This window comes from Haematobia irritans, chromosome 2, assembly GCF_050003625.1.
Source record: "Haematobia irritans isolate KBUSLIRL chromosome 2, ASM5000362v1, whole genome shotgun sequence".
Taxonomy (NCBI): Eukaryota; Metazoa; Arthropoda; class Insecta; order Diptera; family Muscidae; genus Haematobia; species Haematobia irritans.
The window spans coordinates 200,412,827-200,425,485 of record NC_134398.1 but is presented as its reverse complement, the minus strand read 5'-3'; the positions used below and the strand labels follow the sequence as shown (position 1 = coordinate 200,425,485).

General features: G+C 29.7%; 1 protein-coding gene across 1 annotated transcript in view; it reads right to left on the bottom strand.

Annotated features, from left to right (window-relative positions):
- The window catches only part of LOC142226901 (uncharacterized), an 86,067-nt gene extending 76,428 nt beyond the window's left edge, over positions 1-9,639 (bottom strand). Inside the window, exon 1 of the mRNA XM_075297151.1 lies at positions 8,418-9,639. The gene's annotated coding sequence lies outside the window, so the exon portion shown is untranslated. The remainder of the gene's footprint in view (positions 1-8,417) is intronic.
- Between the last annotated feature and the right edge of the window lie 3,020 nt (positions 9,640-12,659).

The window sequence follows — 12,659 nt, the reverse complement described above, 5'->3', positions numbered from 1 at the left end:
AGAAATAAAATTTGGTAAAATTTTCTATAAATAAAATTTCCTATAAAACTAAAATTTTGATAAATTTTCTATAGAAATAAAATTTTAACAAAATTTTCTATAGCAAGAAAATTTTTATAAATATTCTATAAAAAAAAAATTTTTGAAAAATTTTTCATAGAAAGAAAATTAATAACATTTTTGACAAAATTTTCTATAGCAAGAAAATTTTGATAAATTTTCTAGAAAAATAAAATTTTGACAAGTTTTACATAGAAATAAAATCTTGGCAAAATGTTCTATAAAAAAAATTTTGACAAAATTTTCTAAAGAAATAAAATTTTGACAAAATTTTCGAAAGCAATAAAATTTTGACAAAATTTTCTATAGAAATAAAATTTTTATAAAAATAGCTGTAGAAATAAAATTTTGATAAAATTAGCTATAAAAATAAAATTTTAACAAAATTTTCTACAGAAATAAAATTTTAACAAAATTTTCTACAGAAATAAAATTTTGACAAAATGTTCTATAGATAAAATTATCTATAGAAATAAAATTTTGACAAAATTTTCTATAGAAATAGAGTTTGACAAAATTTTCTATAGCAATAAAATTTTGACAAAATCTTCTATAGAAATAAAATTTGGTAAAATTTTCTATGGAAATAAAATTTGGATAAAATTAGCTATAAAATAAAATTTTAACAAAATTTTCTTTCGAAATAAAATTCCGATCTACAACGAGAATCGGATGTCTAATGTATGCTTAATAATATTAATCTGTTGTAATTGTGGCAATAACTCGATGGAATGGAGTGGAATAGGGGAGTGGTTAAACAAAAGTTACTTTATTTTAATATCTTTTAAAAATTATACAAAGGTTGTTGGTTGTTTTGTATAAACGAAATGAGCGACCACTGTATACTTAATATTAAATATAATTATTAATTATATTCGTACTAAAGTACAGTGTATGTGTACTTTATATACACAACAAAAAAAAAACACATACATTTGTAATGAAATGTAATGACAAAGAAAAAACGTCAACAATAAAAAGACAAATTGACAATAAGTGATAACAAAAGCAAAACAACAACAACATCAAAGGTAGCCAGACATACAAATACATTCTGTGTGTTTTCAAACAACAGCAACAACAAATAATACGAAATTAAAATAACCCAAAACCAAGTCAATAAAACGCACACGACACGCAATCGAGGATGATATGAGCAGTGAAGTGAATTGCATTAGTCTCCACCCCCTCCCCCTCCCTCTCGATCATACGTATGTATGTTAACAAGCAAGAGTTAATTCATTCATACAAAATATAGAGACTATCGATAATAATAAAGAGTGCTGTTTTATTATCTACTCTGGGTCAGATGTGTACAATGGGTCACACGTAACATAACTAGTATTACAACAATAACAATATATTATAAATCACAATTGTACTTGAAAATGTTAATAACAGCCTTAATGTCATGAACATGAAAAATCTCAATATGTTGAGAAACATTAGGTGAATAAAATAACATACATGTATTTATATATGTGTTTATAATTTATGTACATGTTACCGTGACCATCGCTATGTTCTATGATTTAGAAAAGACATAACATTTTTTTTTTAATAAAAAAAAAACATTTTGGTTAACTTGTGTTTTATTTTATCTCTAAAAATCCGTTCTTTTCCATTCCATATTGCCATTTAATTGACTCATCTATGATAAAGAAAATAAAAAAAAACTTCTATTGGTCAATGTGGTTAAGGCACTCGTACATCAATCGGCATTACAATTATGAATAATATTAATATTATAATGACAAATAGCCTCAGGCATGACCAGCCACCGTAACCAAATATAAAACGTATTTATTTTTATATTGGAATTTTTGATGAGAGATGGTAGATGACGATTCATATTATCCATATTTGTACATACATACATTCACATGTACATTAATAGTAATAAAGATAATTATTAAGGATTATTTATTAATTTAGCTTCACAATATTTTTAATTAAATTATCATAAACAAGTAATTAAATCGGTATTTAATATTCTCTATGGGTATACATCAGGTATCATTCCATGCATGGGGTAACATTTGACAACAAAAAAGTTGGCATACAAAATGGTATAATAGATACAAATATATTTCAATTTATACAAACTGTAAAATTCATTAAAATTTATCAAAATTGAAAATAAAGTATTAAATTAAAAAACGTTTATTTGGATTTAAAGATTTTGACCTTCCTTAAAGGTTTTTAGTATAAATTCCGATCCAAAGATGCTGGTTCTTTTTTTTAATCTGACGATCAATAAAAACAGTTTATTCTGTCAATTTTAGATTTAATTTAATTTGATTAAAAATTTAAATGGAATAAATTTTGTATTAAAGTATGTAAAAATTTTAATTTTGTTATTCATAAATAGTTAATTTAAATAGTAAATTTTTGTTATAATTATGTAATCATGCTTATTAAATTCTTTCAAATGAAATTATAGTAGCCCCCTTATGAAATATATCGAATGAAAATCCCCATTAAACCCACATAATGAAAATAACCCTTTGAGAACACAGACATACATACGTAGTTATAAAAAAAAATGATTGACACTCAATTTAAAGCGAAGGTAAACTCACCAATATCCCAACATTCAAGCGAAATTTCTTTCCCTCCCTATACACCACCGATGTTTATAGCTGTCAATCCTATTTATGGTGGTTTGAATCGTTTTTCTAATGTTATTATTAAATGGTTTGTGGGGAGTGGGTGAAGAGAAAGAGAGAGAGAGCGGTTTTATAAAACAAAATTATGATTTATCAAAATGATAATCATGTTAGCGATAGTGCAAGAGATAAAACAAGTAAGAGAGAAAGAGAAAGTTTTTTTATTTCCAAATTACATTAATCTACATATGAAAACAACATGGAAATGACTATGCATATGCGCTGAAACACACACACATACATACATATGGATTTACATATCAAGCAATTTATTAATATGCATGAAGTCAGACAGACAGTAGCATGTGTGAAAATATCCACCTCATACCACCCAACAAAATTGGTGGGGGTGTAGGTAACGGGCATAGTTAATTCAACACTTATCTCCACTCGCCCCCGTATAAAAATGTCAGTCACAAATTACTGCGGTGTTACTCACTCACAGATATGATTATTGCATGCTACAAAGTTGGGGCTTCGCGTTTTGTGTTTGCTTATTTTTATCTCTTAAGAGAATTGTCAATTTACCTCACATATATGTACATACACCAGCATAAACTATATATGACCATGTATGAGTAGGGCATGCAATTTAGCATGCGATTCGATATAAGTGTTAATGTATGCGTTTTGGATTGACACTCTGGGAATGCACCTTGCTCTTGTTTTTGTTTTACGGACAAAGTTAACAATGTTTTATTTTGTTTCTTACCCCCATTGTGTTTGTTTTAAATGCGTTATCTTAAAGTGTTTAAGTTGTTCTTACTTATTTCCCGCTTGTTTTGTTTTTATAGACTTAAGTAGGTTAACCTCATATCATTAGGTCGTTGGTCTTGAAAAATACTTAATAGAATCTTAATGCTACCTACTTAACCTAGGCTGTATGCCATATCTACCTGTCAGCAGCTATGTAATTACGAAATATCAAAAACAATTGTGTAAATGTTGAAAATTTACTATCAAAACATAGGGCAAAGTCGAAATCACTTTTAAAATAGGGGCATTTAAAATGTCCACAAAAAACAACATGTAAACAAGTGAACCATGACATGACCAAGCAAACTCAAAGCAAGTGAGTGTTTATAAATAGCTAAGAAGAACGAAAACATGTTTAGTTTGGATCGCAGCAGTCATTTAATGTTTATAAGGACTATTTTATGATCGCAGGCACGGTTGCCACATTTGGTAGAATTCTATCAAAAAAGGTAGATTTTTTACGGTTTGACAAAATTTTCCATAGAAATAAAATGTTGACAACATTTTCTACAGAATTAAAATTTTGACAAAATTTTCTATAGCAATAAAATTTTGACAAAATCTTCTATGAAAAAAAAATTTTGAAAAAATTTTCCATAGAAATAAAATTTTGACAAAATGTTCTACAAAAATAAAATTTTGACAAAATTTTCTATAGAAATAAAACTGACCAAATTTTCTATAGACAAAATTATCTATATAACAAAGTTTTCTATAGAAATAAAATTTTGACAAAATTTACTATAGAAATAATATTTTAGCAACATTTTAAAGTCGGGCGGGGTCGACTATATTATACCTGCACCACTTTGTAGATCTAAATTTTCGATACCATATCACATCCGTCAAATGTGTTGGGGGCTATATATAAAGGTTTGTTCCAAATACATACATTTACATATCACTCGATCTGGACAGAATTTGATAGACTTCTACCAAATCCATAGACTCAAAATTTAAGTCGGCTAATGCACTAGGGTGGAACACAATGTTAGTCAAAAATATGGGAAACATTTAAATCTGAAGCAATTTTAAGGAAACTTCGCAAAAGTTTATTTATGATTTATCGCTCGATATATATGTATTAGAAGTTTAGGAAAATTAGAGTCATTTTTACAACTTTTCGACTAAGCAGTGGCGATTTTACAAGGAAAATGTTGGTATTTTGACCATTTTTGTCAAAATCAGAAAAACATATATATGGGAGCTATATCTAAATCTGAACCGATTTCAACCAAATTTGGCACGCATAGCTACAATGCTAATTCTACTCCCTGTGCAAAATTTCATCGGAGCAAAAAATTGGCCTCTGTGGTCATATGAGTGTAAATCGGGCGAAAGATATATATGGGAGCTATATCTAAATCTGAACCGATTTCAATCAAATTTTGCACACTTGAATATACTACTAATTGTACGCCAAAAATCTGGCTTCTGGGACCATATAAGTCCATATCGGGCGAAAGATATATATGGGAGCTATATCTAAATCTGAACCGATTTCAATCAAATTTTGCACACTTGACTATACGACTAAGTGTTATGTTTGTACAAAATTTCAAGCAAATCGGTATAAAACTCTGGCTGCTGGGTCCATATTAGTGCATATCGGGCGAAAGATATATATGAGAGCTATATCTAGATCTGAACCGATTTCTTCCAAAATCAATAGGGTTCTATACTGACCCAAATTAGGAACATGTGCCAAATTTGAAGGCGATTGGACTTAAATTGCGACCTAGACTTTGATCACAAAAATGTGTTCACAGACAGACGGACGGACATGGTTATATCGACTCAGGGACTCACCCTGAGCATTATTGCCAAAGACACCATGTGTCTATCTCGTCTCCTTCTGGGTGTTACAAACATATGCACTAACTTATAATACCCTGTTCCACAGTGTGGCGCAGGGTATAAAAATTGACAAAATTTCCTATAGAAATAAAATTTTGACAAAATTTACTAGAGAAATAACATTCTGAGAACATTTTCTAGAGAAATAAAATGTTGACCAAATTTTCTAGACAAAAACAAAATTTGACAAAATATTCTACAAAAACAAAATTGTGACAAAATTTTCTATAGAAATAAAATTTTGACAAAAATTTCTATAGAAATAAAATTTTGAAAAAATTTTCTATAGAAATAAAATTTTGACAAAATTTTCTATAGAAATAAAATTTTGACAAAATTTTCTATAGAAATAAAATTTTGACAAAATTTTCTATAGAAATAAAATTTTGACAAAATTTTCTATAGATATAAAATTTTGAGAAAATATTCTATAGAAATAAAATTTTGAAATTTTTGCAAATTGCAGTTTTTTTATTGGTCGTTTCTTGGTAAAATGTTCTCAAAATTTCGTTATATCGTAGATCGAATGGGCTGTGATGTCAACACTCTTATCCTTTCTTTTCCTAGGGAAACCAGAAGGTAGTTTATAACAACATTTCAAAGAAGAACAGTTGGAAGATATGGGTTACATTACTTTAGTCTGTTTAATAACATAACATATAGACTCTTGAGCAGGGGGGTTTCACAGGTATCCATGCATGACCAAGACACAAGTGTGAACTTAGTAACACAACGTGTTAACTACCCTTTATATAGATTCATATTCCGATGTGGTATCCACTGAAACCCTGTAGTTCAGACATCTAGACCGGTTTGCTTATATTTGCTAGATTATGCTTTATAAACTTGAAACGACATCGATTACGATTAATAAATAGGATCAAAGATCTGTTTTGTATTTGTGAATTTATAATAAACGGCAAAAGTTTTTATTTCATTCACTGTAAATACAGGCTTATTTAAAATAAAATAATAACACGCACAACAGTTTTTCGTTTTCATAATTTCTCAATTAAAATAATGCCTTTCCCTATTCACAGAGTGATGCCATCAATTGAATAGTTTAATAGGAGGGGGCGAAGGTTCACCTACGTATTTATTTGGTTTCACCCATAAGCTCGTTTTGTACTGAACTTTATACTCTTATTTTGTATGTGACAAATGTTCTCTCAATGTTCTCGCTCTCTTTTGTTTATTTCAGAATATAATCATCAGAATTTTATTCTCTCAAATTTTTGTGCTCTAATTAAGCTTATTTAGCCATAGCCAAACACAAGTAGATTAATAAAGAGGTTATTCTGTTTTGGGTTGTTTTTGTAGTCGTTGCTAATGTAAAGGGGATTTACTCCACTGTTAACAGTTACTCTTGAACAAATGGGTGGTTGGGTTGAACGATGGTTATTGCAGGCATAGACTATAGACTTTAGATAGATGAGCCATGAGTGTCAAACTATTTTTGACAATTCCGAAGATTAAGAATAAACGAGAAAAATAAGAGCACGCTTGCAATCTCTTTCGTTTTCCTTTTTGTAGTTTGCCAATTTTACACAAAATTAGAACGTGTTTGATGCAACAGAGGATTTATAAATAAATTAATAAATTAAAAGTTCATATTTGAACAAAAAATTGTGACCAAAACAGCGAAAATACGAAATTTAATTTTGAGCAGCATTGCTCTTTACGATCAACACAAAAGCAAATGCACGAAAATTAATGTTTGGGACTGACTCTTTACGAAAAAATCAAAACGAAATGTCAGAAAATTAATTTTTGGAACTGACACATCAGTGTTGCCAACTCCCCAAGGCCAAAAAGCACCAAAAATATATTATAAATTCTAACCTACCACCTTCCACCACAAAATCGAAAATTAAATGCTCTACTAAAAAAAAAACAAAAAAAAGCTTCCGAAGATGTATTATAGAACTTTTAAGAAGTTAAGGTGGGTATTAAGATCAAGTTATAATAAAATTTGCATAATTATGCATAATTTTATGCCTTTTTCACTGATATAGTTTTCACTTTAGCGGCAAAACTCGAACTTAGTACTCACCATTATGAACCGCTATTCAAGTATACACTTTGATCAGTCTTAATGATTTCGTCCATTTCATTTTGATCAGTGATGTTTTTCAACTTTCAAAATATTAATACATGGAAGGAGTCTATTGCTTATTTCAGTTGTGCGTGCTTTTGTGAATTTAATACAAACGTTTTTAATTACATCTTTACCAACTTCAAAAATTCGACACTCATCGCTCGACTTTCCTACAGAATACCCTAAATAACAATATTAATTAAAAAATAATCAATACCAACTTCATAACAATCAAATTATAAATTTGAGTTTCTTCGGCTCTTGAAAGTCTAATAAAATTTTTGTATCAACTAAACTTAATACTGTTCAAAATAAAAAAAAGCACCAAAAGCACTAAATGAAAATGCCAGAAAGCACCAAGTTGGTGCTTTTTTTGAAAAGGCACCAAAAAGGCAATTTGGTGCTATTTAGAAATCAAAAAGCACTAAATTTGGTGCTAAAAGCACCAAATTGGCAACACTGTGACACATTGTTTTTAAAGAGAATAGTGGATCATCTATCTAAAGTCTATAGTCTATGATTGCAGGGCAATAATTGATAAGAGAGTAAAAGCAAGAGAGTGGGGCTTTGTTATGATCTGTGTTTTGTTTCTTTAGAACACTTTTCTTCAAGGTAAAATGCATTGTATATTTTGTTTTGACATTACATTGATTTTGTTTTTATTTTTATTTTTGCTGGAGAGTGAATATGTATGTGTATTTAGTATTTTGAAATTGTTTGTATATTATATATCTCCATACCATATATATATTATTTAGAGATAGTCGTTGACAATACATTTGCATGTGTGTAGTATCTCTGTATAAAAATATGTTTGCACCTACTTTCTGTGTTTTTTTTTTTTGGGGGGGTTTTTTACACCTTTTTTTGTTTTGAAATGACAGTAAAAGGGAGAGAGAGAGAGCGAGTAAGTGAGTGTTGAAGTGTGATGTGGTAAATAACAGCGATGTTTCAAAATACAAAGCTTGCATACTTACATTTTATGGGATTTTATTGATGGCGGCGGGGTCGGTAGATTGTTGGTATGCCTGGCTGGTTGATAAATGCTTGAGTGGAGAAGGTAGTGGTGTAGTAGTGTTGTTATTGTATTTCTTATATGTTTTCGTCGTAGGTATGGTTTTGGTATGCCAGTAAATTTGTTTAAAACCAAGGCATTTAAAAAAAGACACTTTTTCAATTTATTTATTATACATATATGAAGATTATATGTACACATGTATATATATATTTTAAACTTATATTAATTTGTTGGGGTTGGGGGAGGTTTTCACCATTTTCATTTCAAATGTTATAAGTTTTTGAAATTCTCTTCAAAAACGTCAGCAATTATTTTTGTTTTTTTTTTTTAATTTTACTTAAACCACTAACAGGGCACTTTCGTTTCAATTATGATACACTTGACGCGCGACACTCAGAAAATATCAAACCAAAGCTTATCGTTTTAATAAATATTTTTCTTTTTCAAAAAGCTAACGTATAATTATTTTTAAATCTATATATTTTCTTAATAATTTTTATTTATTTCAAGATCTCGTTTTTCCCCCGGCTATAATAGGCAATCTTAATATACACATATACATTTATGCATATATGTATATGAAACATAAATTAATATAAATATTTTCTTCTCTGTTGTTATTCAAATCGAACTGAAATTGTGAGGATTTTTTGTTTCATCTTCTTTCAAACACCGATAACAGCTTAATAACAATACACGTAGTATGTTATGGGGTATCTGTATGGAAAAAACAGACGTTGTCGTATTTCAAATTTCGTTTTTTGCGTTTTTTTCGTTTCGTTTTCTTTTTTTATTTATTTATTTCTTATTTATATACACGTAAAACAGCAGCACTCACACAGACACACTTACGTACCCATCAAACTTTAATAACAAATTTGTTTTCAATAGTAGAGCAAAAACACACACGAAACTGAACTGAAGAAGAGACCCCTCTTAGTAGAAGATAGCTTCAAAAGGTAACGGAAATTTAACAACACAACACCCAACAACAAAACACGCGCTTGTACGTATATTTGTTTTTATTATTTTCTATGTTTTCTGCTTTTATTCTATATTAAAGTGTTTTTTTTTTGTATTATTTACTATTTTGTTTACTTTTCTATTAAATTTAGTTTGTGTTTTTCTGTTTCTTATTTTTTTTTAATTTGCTTATTTTCAAAACCGTACGATACGCTTCAGACAACGGTTTCTGTGCGAATGAGCGTAAATTGTTTCAGCGATAACAGATAATATGTTACCTACACACACATACATATATTTTCTATTAGGGGGGTTTTGTTTATTGTGCTTTGCTTGAACGGGAGAGTAAAGAAAGCTAGGTAAGCAAAAATATAAGGAAAAACACAGTAGGGAGCACCAGTAGGGTACTATATCAATTTTAAATGAAGAGAGTTTAAGAGTCCACCAAATATGTAAAAGAGTATGAGCAGAGAAATAGAGTGAAAGAGATTTTTATTTAAATATCCGTTAATCAATGCAAAGAGTAGTTTAGAAAAATTTGATTTTGTAACGGTAATACAAATGTACGTAGTTCACTCGCCTGTATATATGACTAATTTTAAACTATATCATTCATATTTATAATACGCCACCTAATGCAATACAGGAAATACCGGTTCATATCCTGTTTAGAGTGTTGCCAGATATCAAATATTAGAATACGATTAGAATATTAAGATATCGACAGTACAGCTGCAGTCAAATTGTATACCTTTAAAAATATTTACAATTATTTACGGAATTCGGACAAAATTTATTCTAGGTTTTGACAAAAATACATAAATAAAAAATATATTCCAAAATTAATTTCTTCTTGGGAAGATTGAAATTTATTTTATTAGAAGTTCAAGTTTCTTAAAATGTTTCGCGAATATTCTACAAAATGTTAAAGAAAAAATTGGTTATAAACAATTTAAAAAAGCTAAAGAATACCCCAATCCATATGAATAAATATTTCGGATATTGGAATAAACATGTAATGTAATATAATGAGATAAATGAAACATTAACCTACCAGAGAATGAAGCCGACCCATTTTTGTCGGCGGCGGTTGACACTAAAATTTTACCTCTGGCGGCGGCGGCTTGACGGCTAAGCCGATATAAATTTGTCCATTCGGCGGGGCACAATCATCCATTATAAAATCAATTTGAAGCAGAAAATGAAGCCGACAAATTTTTGTCGGCGGCGGCTGACATTAAATTTTTGCATCCGGCGGCGGCGGCTTGACGGCTAAGCCGATTGTCTCTTCGGCGGCGGACAATTGTCCATTATAAAATCAATTTGAAGGTATTCGAATGGTAATGAGATTAGTTGTACAACCAATCTTACAATCAAATTTACATTTCATTCAAATTTTCTGAGGTAAATTTTTGCAAAATTATTATAACACTTTGAAATAGATTGATTGGGGGTGAAAGGCTCAAAATTTTGACTAAAATTACCACAATTATTAATAAAGTTTTTTGATTTAAACTAATATTTTTGATTAATTGGCGTCTAAATTTGAGTCGAGATGAGCCGACATATTCGGTGGCGGCGTCGACTGGAAAAAAATGGCCGGCGGCGACTGAAAAAGGCGGCGCGACTCGGCGGCTTCATTCTCTGATTTGAAGTTATTCGAATGGTAATGAGATTAGTTGTACAACCAATCTTAAAATCAAATTTATATTTAGTTAAAATTTTCTGAGCTAAATATTTGCAAAAATGTTATAGCAGATTGAAATTGATTGATTGTGGATGGAAGGTTCAACATTTTGGCAAAAATACTACAATTATCATTATATTTTTCTGATTTAAATCGATATTTTTGATTAATTGGCGGCTTAATTTGAGTCGAGATGAGTCGACATATTCGGCGGCGGCGTCGACTGGCAAAAACTGGTCGGCGGCGACTGAAATCGGCGGCGCGACTCGGCGGCTTCATGCGCTTTACAGACTATCAGTTATTCCGGACGGAATGTCGGTGTTTGTAAAGAATCTTCTTACAGTGTGTCGGATCGATACGACTAAATAATCGTTTTCTATAGAAAGAAAATTTTACAAATATTTTCTATAGAGATAAAATTTTGAGAAAATTTTCTATGGAAATACAATTTTGACAAAATTTTCTATAGAAATAAAAATTTTACTAAAACTACTATGGGTATAAAATTTATGACAAATTTTTTACTATGGATATACAATTTTGACAAAATTTTCAATAGCCATAAAATTTTGACGAAATTTTTTATAGAAATAAAATTTTGACAAAAAAATGTATAGAAATAAAATTTTGACAAAATTTTCTATAGAAAGAAAATTTTGCAAATATTTTCTATAGAAAAAAACTTTTGACAACATTTTGTATAGAAATAAAATTTTGACAAAATTTTCTATAGAAATAAAATGTTTTTTTTTTGGATATTCTTCCTTTCGCTAATACGGCCTATCGCATTGATGTACATAAAAACAATTTTAGTTACATTTTTCCCCATTGATAAAATTTTGTCCAAATTTTCTATAGAAATAAAATGTTGCCAAAATTTGCTATAGAAATAAAATTTTTACAAAATTTGCTATAGAAATAAAAGGGAACCACCGTGGTGCAATGGTTAGCATGCCCGCCTTGCATACACAAGGTCGTGGGTTCGATTCCTACTTCGACCGAACACCAAAAAGTTGTTCAGCGCTGGATTAACCCACCTCAGTAATGCTGGTGGCATTTCTGAGAGTTTCAAAGCTTCTCTAAGTGGTGTCACTGCAATGTGGAACGCCGTTCGGACTCGGCTATGAAAAGAAGGTCCCTTGTCATTGAGCTTAACATGGAATCGGGCAGCACTCAGTGATAAGAGAGAAGTTCACCAATGTGGTATCACAATAGACTGAATAGTCTAAGTGAGCCTGATACAGCGGGCTGCCACCTAACCTAACCTATAGAAATAAAATGTTGACAAAATTTTCGATAGAAATAAAATGTTGACAAAATTTTTTATAAAATAAAATTTTGACAAAATTTTCCATAGAAATAAAATATTGACAAAATTGTTTATAGAAATAAAATTTTGGCAAAAGTTTCTATAGAAATGAAAAAAACGACTTTTCCAAATTTTGAAAAAAGTGGAAAATCTACTTCATTCTGAATACCATAAGTGATATGGTTCGTGTTTTATATTTGTTCTGAATTCTCTGACAACATGCTTGACGTGTCTATAATATG